The sequence below is a fragment of the Chionomys nivalis genome, chromosome 2, assembly GCF_950005125.1.
Source record: "Chionomys nivalis chromosome 2, mChiNiv1.1, whole genome shotgun sequence".
In the NCBI taxonomy this organism is placed as follows: domain Eukaryota; kingdom Metazoa; phylum Chordata; class Mammalia; order Rodentia; family Cricetidae; genus Chionomys; species Chionomys nivalis.
Window position 1 is genome coordinate 23,156,607 of NC_080087.1, and position 12,562 is coordinate 23,169,168.

Genomic DNA, 12,562 nt, shown 5'->3' on the forward strand with positions numbered 1-12,562 from the left:
AGATGTAGAAGCCAAGAATCCAGAAATTAAACAAAACCAACAACAGCAGAAGAAAATGATTTACTGGCATATGTTTATTACTTTTGCTGTTCCTTCTGGCCACTCCTGAGTTTGATGGTCAGCTAGCATTACTGTCTTTCACTATCCCAGAAGCTAGAGGTGCTGGCCTCTGTTTGTCCTTTCTTTGAAGTGCTTTTCTGCCAATATTACTATGGACTTCTCCACCATAAAATAAGTTCTCATAATTTTAAAAACAGTGGAAGGTATACTAGAGTTTCCATTTTCAGGTTCTCTCCTTTATTACCTTTTCTGATATCACCTAAGATGCCCAATAATTTGCTTCATTGCTATTTCTTAGAGCACTCTCTTTAGCTTGTGTGCTTTCAGTTATTCTGAGGGTTACCACATACATTATTATTAATCTGTAAAAATTCGTATCTATTGATACCTGCTGTAAATGCATAAAATTAACAGCTGCACTTGCTATAAAATATGAAGAATTTAGTCCACGCTCATTACCTCTTTCTTCCCTACTGATTTTATAGCCTCATTTTAAATTATAGAAGTGATATTGACTTTTATTTTATAGAGGGTTCATTATTACCCTATTAAAAATTGCTCTTTAAACAATTTCTAAAAATAATGCACACACCCCTCTCCTTTCCCTTACCCTGTCTTTGTTTCTACATTAACCTTCATGTGTTCATGTTCTCTTCTTTCTCTGTTAGCAGTGCCCTCATGTGGATGGGTTGGTTGGTGCTAAGAATTAGAAATTATTGAGGAGATTTGTCATGCCCTGTGTTTAAGAGCAAGGATTGTTGCACTGTCATTGCCTTACCCAGGAATATGGTTTTGTTAGACTAGCACAGATTGATGTCAAGTGATGCACTTATTAAGTGTTTGGTAGGATCGAAGGCTCTCTCTTGCTCACTGTGTGTGCACGTATTAAGTGTTGGTAGGGTTGAAGGCTCTCACTTACTGTGTGTAGCCCAGGCTAGGCTGCAGATGGTGGCAATCACTCCATTCTCAGCCTCCAGGGTGCTGGGATAATGGGAGTAAACCATCCTTCTTAATTTTAAGATTGTCACTATAAACCAAGTGGTGCCAGGATGGTGGCACAGGCCTTTGATCCCATCACTCAGGAGACAGAGGTGGGTGCATCTCTGAATTTAGAAGTCAGACTGGTGTATAAAGTGAGTTCCAAGACAGCCAGAGGTATACAATAGAGAGACCCTGTCTCAAAAACACCAAAATAAATATTTTTTTTTAAATAAAATGAATTCTCAGAGGCAGAGACTATCCCTGGATGGGTAAAATCCCTTTCGTTCACAATAATGCCCACCTTGCTCAAATTTTGCTTAAAACGATTTCAGAATTTGTTTTACTGTGTGTTCATATTGAAAAGTTCTTCTACAACTTAATTTCAAATTTCTTCTTTATAACTATTTTAACAGAAGAATCACACTAACCCTCAAGATTTCTTGCTTACTCACAGGATTTAATGATTGAAATTTTGCTTATTTCGTGAAAACATCTTTTTTTGTTCAACTGGGATTCCTGCTGCAGTTACCCCAGCGCCCGTGGGAAACTTTAACAACAAGCACCCACATTTGCTGCCTTGCTTTGGATCTCACATTGCCTTTCTTGAGCAACTTAATCATTGTTTGTTGTGTTCTCTAATATGGGACACCCAATGTCTGAGCCCCCAAGTCCAGGTTGGTCATTTGGTAGAGCATTCTGATCTCAAAGCCCTTGGCTCTTTGCCGACTTTGTCTCAAGACCTTTGAGCATCAGCTTTGGTGGAATACTCTAATGTCAAACTCAGTCTGTATTTTTCCCTTTGGTGGAGGTGATCCATTTGGTTTTCCTTTGAAACTTTAATTTTTAAAATAAATTGAGTCAGGATGTGTCTCACTATGTTTAGTGTTACTTGACACTTGATTGCTTTCTTTAATACTAAGAATTATTTTCTTCAATTCATGTAAATATTTGACTATTTTCTTACCTATATTCTTGTCTTTTTTCCCATTTGAAATGTGATAGCCACATATGTTCTGCTTATGCACTAAGCATCTCTAAAACCTTTTTTCTCATTTGTATCTTTCATGTATAAATATATTTCTTGTGTTTCTGACCTTACCACTTGATCTTCTAAAATCATCCATTTCATAATTTTGTCAGTGTACTGAAATTTTCACTTTTGGTGGTCATTATTTTTCATTTTTTATTGTATGTGGATAGGTGTTTTGCTGGCATTTATTTCTTTGTACCATATGCTTGCAGTGCCTTCCAGGCCAGAAGAGGACAGTACAGACAGTTGTGAGTCATCATGTGGGTGATGGGAAATGAACCCTCGTCCTCTGGAAAGCAGCCAGTGGCATCTTAACCACTGAGCCCTCTCCCCGACTCCAACAGTCACATTTTTAATCTCCCAGATTCTTTTGTTCTCTTCTGATGCCATTTTCCCTCCCAGAGCTGGTTGTTGTTAACATATTATGATCCAAAGGATGTTGAATAGAGTTGATTAAAGTTTGTTTTGTCTTTCATTAGTTTAACCAATTTGTCAGCAATTTTTTTTTTTTTTTTTTTTTTTTTTTTTTTTTCCTGATGGCTTCATTCATGCTGTAGATTTTCCTCACATGTTGGGTAACCTTTGGATAGCTGCTCCCTGGACAGAGGATATGTAGGTAGCTCTGCTGCTGAGGTTGGTTCTGTTTATCCAAACCCTCCTCTGAACAGGTGGGGGGGTGGGCAGCAACGCTGGTCCAAAGCCAGAGCTTAGGGTTGCTGGCAACAGTAAGAGACTTGAGGGAATTTTGTCAAAAGCCTCTGGTTCACTGACCATTGGGTCATGTTACTAATATTTCCTGAAACAATCTGAAAGACAGTGAACAATTATACAACTAATATTATGAGAAGGATAGAGATCAGTGAGCTGAGGAGAGGTAAGGACCAGAGCCCCAGAGAAGACATACTGGGAATCTGCATTGGAATTGGCTTATGGAGGTCCAGGTTTATAAGTCAGTGCCGGGTTCTCCAGCAGATAGGGCTGAGGCAGAGCCAGTCTGCCAATTTCTCTCTGGGGCTGAGCAAGATGGTGAGTATGGACTACCCAGACCTCCCCCTGGCCACCAAGAAGAAGCACACAGTGAGTCGGAGTCTGTCAAAGCAGGATCTCACTTTATTGCATCAGGGCAGAAACTTATATAGGGCTGAGGTAGTGGGTGGGAGTCTTGGGATGGGGTGAGGTGGAGTGAGAAATAAGGGCCAATAATATCCTGCCATGTCAGCAGTGGCTGGGCAGAGGCGGGCCTAAGTCAGGCTGTGCTAAGTCACTCCTCTCCAAACTCAAGTTAGGCTCAGGAAGTTACTGTGGGCCTCACCAAACTCAAGTTAGGCACAGTAAGTAACACTAGGCCTCATGAGGTCCAACAAGCCAGTTTATCAACATATTTTTTATTGAAGAAGAAACAAGTGCCTCCCTTTTTGGCAGCCAGCACATCAAGGACCCTTCATTTGTGTAGGATCATTGAGGTTAGGGAGGTAAGTTTGTTCCGGAGCAGTTGTAAGGTTGAGGTTGACTCCTGGTTGGTGTCTGCCAACTGGATAGAGATCTGGGAAGGTAGATGTAAACTATGACCGAGTCACCCCCACCCTAATGATCCCCACCCCCTGAGTGACACCTGTAGCAGCCACTGAGGTTGCCAAACTCATCCTAGTTATTACTGGGAGAGCTGCAGCCCACCTGTTTCTGTGTGAGACTTTGATAGTGTAAAGTTCTCCCTTCATATGTAGGGCGAGTTGAAAAGCAATAGAGTGGGGGAAGTGGGACCACATGGAAGTAACTGTCTGAGAGAAACCAAATGAATAATATATGACCTGGATTAATGACATACTAGTTATCATTGTGGAATATGAAGGTGTATGTTCTTCCTCTTCATTAAAAACTTTAAAATATATTTAAAATATAAGTACAAAAGAAAAACTTCACCAAATGTACAATATTTAACTCTGCCAGACAAAATTAGGAATATTCAGTCCATTATCTCAGACCAATCAGAGTTCTTAGGTATTAATTACTTCCTGATGTTGAAATGTCAAAAAAGGCATATACTTAAAAATAGAAACATCCAGTAATATACCTTTGTACTAAAACCTTTTTGAAAAAAAGACCTAGAAGGGGCAAAAGGCAATTCCTCAAGACCATGAAACAAAAATGCATTAGGGAGTCTGCTCTGTTCCTGGTAAAGTGTTTCTTCAAAGAAAACTTTTTCTAGACTGAGGCTGATCTATTGTCTTAGGATTTCTATTGCTGTGAAGAGAGTATGGCCACAAGAACTCTTATAAAAAAAAAAAAGCAGTTAATTGTGGTGACAACTTACAGTTCAGAGGTTTAGTCCATTGTCATGGCAGTGACCAAGGCAGCTTGAAGGCAGACATGGTGCCAGAGAAGGAGCTGAGATCTCATATATCTTGACTCACAGGTAACAGGAAGTGGTCTGAGACACTGGGTATGGTTTGAGCAGATCTGAGACCTAAAAGCCCACTTCCAGAATGGCACACTTTCTCCAACAAGGCCATACTTACTCCCACACCTTAATAGTGCCACTTCCTTTGGGGGCCATTTTCTTTCAAACCACCATGTATATTCAAAAATATAAACATTTTTTCCCCTTTGGATTACCTAAAAACAAACTCTTAAAGTATATTTCAGATGACTGAAAATGTAGCAAAATATGTCTCATACAGCATAAAAGGCAATGAAATCTAGACAGATCTATCAATTATAAACTATGGTTTATCTTAATGGAAGGAGATGAATGAAAGAAATCTTTGTAATGTGTGTACATATTCACAGAGCAAAACATTTTAAGTTTAAAGTACTTTTTTTGTTTATAATATCTTTGTTAGCTCAACTATGTCTATGTTGGTCCTTACTAGACTTTTATTTTACCCATTTGTCCTAAACCCTGAAAACAAAGTGTACTTTTTCATTCTAAACAAAAACCAAACCAAGCAACTCCTCTGCTAGGCTCTCAGGTCTGTAAAAACTACAATGAGTCTGGAGTGTGGTGGGTGCATCTCATAATGTAATGCTATATTTTTCATCTCTGATCTGTCCAGGCGAAAGTCACTGTCAATATTAAGAATTATTCTACTGAACAGCACCAATGATGAAGTTTGTCTCTTTAAAAAGAAAATCAAGTTGTAAACCTTGATCAGATGGAACACTAAAATGTTTTTATCTGTCAAAGCACCATGGTGGTTTTTTTGTTTTGTTTTGTTCTTTGTTTTTTTGTTTTATCTTCAAACAGGACTGGAATAATTTAGCTACTCAATATAAAATATGAAAATATGCTTAATTTGTATTTAAAAGAAATCTGAATTGGAGGGGGTTGTCCTCAGAAGCTAGGAAGAAGGAAGATTCTGGAAGGAGTTGGAGAAGTTGGATGGAAGGAAAGGAGAAGTATAGTTTAGCTATAATATCCCTGCCCAATAATGGAGTTGGGCAGCTAGGCATGAAGAGGAAGAAGTGAGCTGTTAGGTGGCCCCGGAGCAGAAGACCTGTAGCCCCAGGCTGGAGGGCCACCAACACCAACCACAGAGGTCTGAGGAGGGTAAGTTTTGCTAGAGTAAGTACGAAGTGTGAATCAAGTGGCACCTATATTAATTGAAAATGATAGAAGACCTTACTGGCCTCTGGACATTTGCCCCATGTGCCACTGTGGTAACCTTGATGGTGTTGTTGAGTGCTGAGGTCCTAGGGCAGTGTTGGTCTTCAGCCTCGAGGCGCAGAAGATCCAAGAGGTTTTCCTGTGGAGGAGGAACTTGGGGACTGACCTACCTTGAGAGCATAGAGAAGGACAGTTTACTTTCCAGTGTTCTGCCCATTCACAGGTTAGACAGGGTTCTGGTGGCAGGCAAGGCATGAAAGCAGTTCTTTGCTCAGTAGCCAAGCCAGTGTTGCTACACTTGAAGTAAGCTCCAGGTGGGGTCCATTGGTGATCCATTTTATCTGAAGTTGGCTTCAGGGATGCTGCCAGAAGCTGGTATTTCTGTCTATCATAGGGAGTCTTTTGGTTCTTTCTTAAACCTCTCCATTAAAGACTTTAAATGCCACAGTCAACACCTCTTTCTGATGGGTTTGAGGGTCATCATTTAGCCTTTTAATTCTCCCTGCCAAATACTCATTTTCTTAAACAAGTTAAATATATGGCATGCTATAGCAAATTAAGATTGCTTATACAGAGATTAAGATTACATCTACATAGAGTTTTAACTATCAATCCTCCTTTGCAAGTTTCAAAATAACCTATTTTAGTGGAGCATTTTACCCCAATGATTTTATAGATCCTGAGATAAGGAACATTTATATTTCAGCAAAATCTTTAAAGATATCCATGGCCTTGAATGGGTTAACATTTTAGTAATTAATTCAAGAAAGGGGGGAAACTTAGATAGTCAAATATTGTGATCACATTTAATTTTTTCTTGATTAAAATTTTAAATACCATGAGATAAATCATAGTAACCATATTGGAAATAGTTGCCTTTTAGCTGTTTTCAAGCACATGCTATCTTTTCCCTGGGGTGTTTTGTTACCAGAGTCAGGAGGCCAGCCTGACCCAGAACAAAGAGCTTAGAAGAAACTTTTAGGTAAACATGCTTGGGTCTAAAGTGGGTAGGGCAAAGCCTAGCTCCAGAACCAGATTTTTAATAATAGTAAAGCAGTATGTGACAATTAAAAAATATTTTCTATGCCCAAAGACATTTATATCTTTGTAATACCGAATCTAGTGATCTACATAGCCATAACTGATTTTTGTGTATCTACAAATGGAGGCAGACAGCCTGAAAAAGTTATTGAGTACTTTTCTCTCTTATAAAGACATATCTAGGCTTGGTGGGATAGCCAAGGGAAGCGCCAGTGGATTACACTGGGGAGGTACCTGTGGGGGAGCCATGTCCTCTACATCAGAGTCTAAAGGAGAGGAGACTGAGGGTTCTGTGTTCTGATTGGGTGTAGAAGGAAACTAGGCTTTTGTCAGGAGAATCTTTCAGGAGGCCCAGAGGGAGGAATGAGAGCAGAGAGAAAAGAAAACTTGAATCTCTGAGAATTTGGAAGTTGAATGTGTCATTTTTCTGGCCATTGAGACTGGTTATTAAGTTTGTATTGAAGACAAGCTGAATTATAGTAAAAGAAATAAATAAGGAAGTGAAGCTTAATGATATCTCTGAGTCCAAGGCAGTGAAAAAGATTAAGGAGACAGACAAGAGGAGTTGAAGAGCCCTGTTTTGTTTGAAGAATTAGAGGGAGGACATAAAATGTCCTTGAAGAAAGGGTAGCAGTAAGGGAATTCCAGGATTAGAACTAAGTCAAGATAGAGAAGAGTCAGGAAAGGCATTTCTCTCCAGGTCTCTCAGGAGCAGAAGAAAGGGAGGTCAGCATAAGAGAGAATGAGCAAGTGGGGACCTGGAAAGCAACAAGCAGACATGGACACATCTGCGTGGAGAGGGATGGGGGATGTGAGTGGCAGAAATTAAGTGCTGTTGGGTGGACTCTTGATCCAGAGGGCATCCCCAGATGGATTGTGGCTCGTCAAGAGAATGTCCAGATCATGAGGGACGGGTGTCCTGACCAGGTGATGGATGCTGAGGAGGTCGTAGGGAGACTAACCAATGTACCAGTATGTGATGAAGGCATAAATCACAATCCCACACCAGTTTGGAATTATGATTAATAGGGTGGTATTTATTTAAAGGGGAAAAAACAGATCACCGTCCCAGACAACAGCCCTCTGCGCAATCAGGAAGGAGTCTAGTCGCTGGAAGTGGAGCAGGAAGCAAAGAGAGAGCGAGGAGGGAAGTGGCTGCTTTTTTAAAGAGAGAGACCACGCCCCAATGGGCTGGTATCTCAGTGGCTATTGGCTGGACCACCCCCCCTTTTGTTTAAGTAAGAGAGTTCTAAACCTACTACGAAATTATATACAATAAGTACAAATATCCTATTCTAACTAGCTTAGGTCTTGTATAATAAATAACTTTTTTTTTCCTTTAAGCACTGCTTAGCCCATTTCTGTTAATGTGTGTAGCACCACACGATGATGACTTACCAGGAAGATTCTAGCCTACGTCCATCTTGGGTTGGAGCTTCATCGCGTCTGCCCTGGAGAGGAGCGGCATGGCGTCTGCCTCACTTCCTCTTTCTCCCAGCATTCTGTTCTGTTTACTCCACCCACCTATGTTCTAACCTATCAGGCCAAGCAGTTTCTTTATTAATTAACCAATGACTTTCCTCCATCATTTCCCCTTTTTCTGTTTAAACAAAACAAAAAAAAGGAAGGCTTTAACTTTAACATAGCAAAATTACATATAACAAAACAGTTATAAAGCAAAATTACAGTTACAATATTTACATCTACTTTATCTTTTATCATAACAAAGGAGAACAACTATAACTGTCTATCTATTCTTCAACTCCATCAATGACTCCAGAAGGATATAATATTATCTAAGTAAATGAGAAGTAAGCAACTTACGAAACTCTAGAAATCATAGAGACATATCGCTGCCTGGGCAGTCACCCAAAATTCCTCTGTACTGTTGGAGCATCCATCTTCGGCCTATAGGCCCATAGTTTTCAGCACACATTTCAATGAAGAAGGAAATTTCAAAGGCAGTTCAGTCACTATCTGCTGTATCCTGCAGAATGTCTCGCAGACTCTTTCATGAATCAGGAACCCCGAAAGACCATCTCACCTTTAGGCAAGTTCAGTAGTCCTTCTCTGTGGGTTCTCTGTGTCCAGTTTATGCAATAGTCCAGGCAAGAGCAGTTTCTTACCCAAATGGCTATCAAGCTCCATAAGGATTCTCTTCGATGCCCATCTTTTTCTTGAAGTAGATTGGTGCTGCCAGGAGCAGACGTGTCTCATTGTCATGAAAAGCCCTAAGTTTTTAAAACATTTAAAATGCCATATTCTATAATCTTTGAAAGATATGAAGAATGCCTATCTAAAATATATCTATGTACATCTAGAAAATCTAACTAACATGATTACAAGCTTGATTATTATTAATGATTATCCATTAACAATCTACATGCATTACATTTTTACATGAACTACACAATCACAATACCTTAATCAATATCAGAAATACATATACATATAACAAGATTGACCTTAAATTTATATCAATAAAGTCAAATCCATACCAATGCAAATTATTCATATCTATATCATATCCCCCCCTTTAAATGTAAAAGAACATTTATAAACAATATTTGGGAATATGGATGCAGTTATTTTTCTTCAAACTGCTTCCTGCTGAATGGGGGCACTGTTATTTAGGTCTTTCATGGTATAACCTGTGTGCTAGATTCATCTCAGTCAGTGAAGTAATTTTTTGAAGGTGTTCACAGCAACACTTCAGGAGGGCGTGGTTTATCATACCATATTGGGATAGAAGCATTCCACAGGGTCTCAACCTCTGAAAACAAAAGAAGAAACTCCTTTCCAAAGCATCATATCCTTAGACCCAAATTCTGAAGTCATAATACCCTTATGATATCCATTCTGGTTCAGCTTGGCAGCCCACACAATAAAATGTCTCTCTGTATTTAGCTCCTTCACAGTCAAAAAATTTAAAGAAAACACAATGTACATAATCCAGACTCTCTGTGAATCTTCCATTTTTACATGGCTTATTTTTACTCTATCACTTTACTTTATTCTGTCTCTTTAAAGATTTTACCCTCTTTTTTAAAGACATTAACTTTATTCTCTCTCTATTTTTTTTTTCTCTCTCAAGCCTACGTACACTCATCCAACATTGTGATCCATTTGGTGGTCTGAATCTGTCCTATTGTGAATCTGTAATTTTTTTACTATCCAGGAGCACTTTTGATTTGTGCCTTTAAATCACTAAGCACTTAAGAATCTAAGCTGTGACATTCCTAGGTCAAAACCAGGTACTGCCTGCTTGCCCTGTCTGGCCCAACATGGCAGAGCCGCTCGTGCCTCTGATCCTTGCACATTGCACCACTAGCATGGTAGAGCTGCTTGTGCCTCTGAGCCGCAGCATGCAATGACTTCCTTTTAGGCACACAGCGAGTCTAGTTGCCATCAAACAAATCGTAGCACTTTATTCCAAATCCTCCATTCAAAGACTCTGTCTCCCGCAGGAGCCAGACAGAGATCACAATGGCGGCACAGCCCAGAAAGCCGGCATTTTAAAACAGCCAGTTTTTCCTGCTGCTGAGTCAGGACAATTTCTTTGTGGCACTCCACCTACAAACAGCAAAAAGCTGTCTTAAATTCTCTCTCTCTCTCCTTTTTAAGCTCTCTCAGGTTTTACGTGGCATTAGTTCACCACGTTGAGCGCCACTCTGTTGTATGAGCTGTGGTGGGCTGCTTTCCGGCCGCCCTGGCTCCTGCATGGCTAGCTTTATACCCGAAATAATTACACAGAAACTGTATTCTTTTGAACACTGCCTGGCCCATTAGTTCCAGCCTCTTATTGGCTAGCTCTTACATAGTGATCTAACCCATTTCTTTCTTTCTTTCTTTCTTTCTTTTTCTTTTTCTTTTTTTTTTTTTGGCTTTTCGAGACAGGTTTTCTCTGTAGCTTTGGAGGATCTAACCCATTTCTAATATTCTGTGTAGCACCATGATCTGGCTTACCAGGAAAGATCTTAACCTGCGTCTGTCTGAATGGGAGAATCATGGCGACTGCCTGACTCGGCTTCTTTCTCCCAGCATTCTGTTCTATTTACTCCACCCACCTAAGGGTTGGCCTATCAAATGGGCCTAGGCAGTTTCTTTATTAATTAACCAATGAAAGCAACAGATTAGAAAGAAATCACTCCCACATCAAGTATGACTCTACAGAGAAGGAAGTGTTGAATAGGCAGCTCTGGGAGAAAGAAGCTTTACCTGAGTAGATGAGGAGAGGCAAGTAGGCAGGTAGAAGAAAGATACGGGGGAAGGAACAAATGAAATCTGGAGTGGAATGTGATGGATGATGGCAGTCAGCAGAGATGAATGAGTGTAGGCACCGAATGTAAGCATGCATAGCAAAAACCACTGAACAAGACACTTGAGGGAAATGAAGCAGTTGATTGGGGTAACAAACTGCCAGGCTGTCTCTCCAGAGAGAGAACAGGAGCACAGCTATAGGGAGCAAGATGATTTTATAAAGGCTTAAGGGAAGGTCTTTTCCCACCACGAGAATTTTCCATGAGTAAAACAGAGGCTCTAGGCCAGGCGTGTGTGTGTGTGTGTGTGTGTGTGTGTGAAGTCATCAGGCCAGTTTCATGAGTGACAAGTGCCTCCTTGCCTGTGAGGGTTGGGGGAACGAGGAAACTGTGGTTATCCAATAAACAGAGCCTCCAAATAACAAGATTACTGAACAATGTTTTTAGGTTTCTGATCCTAAGGGAGGTCTGTCTGGGCTAACCTTGGATAGCCATCATCATAGGGCATTAGCAGCTGTGCCTCCATCTTAAGTTAGCCTATCTTAATGCTTGTTCTTGAGCAGAGCTCCCTTTTCCTTTACCACAGGGCTGTTGGGCAGGACCACAGATATCTGTGTGCTAGGGTAGATCTCCAAGTCTCCTCACACATTTCCCAGGAAAACTTTACCCCTGCATTTACAGCACACTCTTCATGGAGGCCATTTGATGGTACAGAGGATGCAGATGTGAATGCTTTCCTAAAGTGCTTTTCTAGGCTGGCATTTACTTGTTTGTTAGGTCCCCTGCTTTTATGTTTGCCTAGAAACCTTCCTTAACATCTTTTTTGAAAAGATTTATTTTTATGTGTATGTTTGTGCCTGGACGGGGTTATATATACCAGTAAATGTGTAAAGGCTTGTGAAGGCCAGAAGAAGGAGGCATATCTCTTGCACCTGGAGCTTCAGGCAGTTTTGAGCTGCTGGTGTGGGTGCTAGGAACTGACATGGTTACTCTGGAAGTGCTCTTAACTGCTGAGCCATCTTTTTGAGCCCACCTAATGTCTTTTTGTTCTATTTATGTTTTTTCCTCATACCTCATAGTACAACTTATTACAGTGTACAGTTACACTGGTCATGTATTAGTGACTTTCCTTGTTTCTGTGACAAAATACAGAACAAAAGCAACTTAAGGAAGGACAGGTTTATCTTGGCTCATAGTTTGAGGGTACAGTCCATTACGGCTGGGAAGGCATGTGACAGGGGCATGAAACAGCTGGTTGCATTGCATCCACAGTCACAAGCAGAGAGAGAAGAATGTTGGGGTTTAAGTTTGTTCTTTTTATGAAATATAGGACACCAGACCATGGAATGGTAATGCCAGCATTTAGGGTTTGTTTTCCCATTAAGTGAACCCGATCTTAAAGCATTAATGTAATTAATTGTAATCAATAAAATCCCAGGATTCAGATATTGGGGTGAAAACATGGAAGATCAGAGAACTAAGAGCAGCTGTCAATTGCTTCCTTCCTCTCTCACTTCTCAGTCCAAAAGGCTGTGATCCTGTCTACACTCCAGCCTCCCAAGTGCTGGTATTAAAGGCCTGCACCAC

General features: G+C 40.4%; 1 protein-coding gene across 4 annotated transcripts in view; it reads left to right on the forward strand.

Moving 5' to 3' along the window:
- Nucleotides 1–12,562, forward strand: part of Epm2a (EPM2A glucan phosphatase, laforin) — a 173,582-nt gene that overhangs the window by 57,256 nt on the left and 103,764 nt on the right. The gene's annotated exons all lie outside the window — the stretch shown is intronic.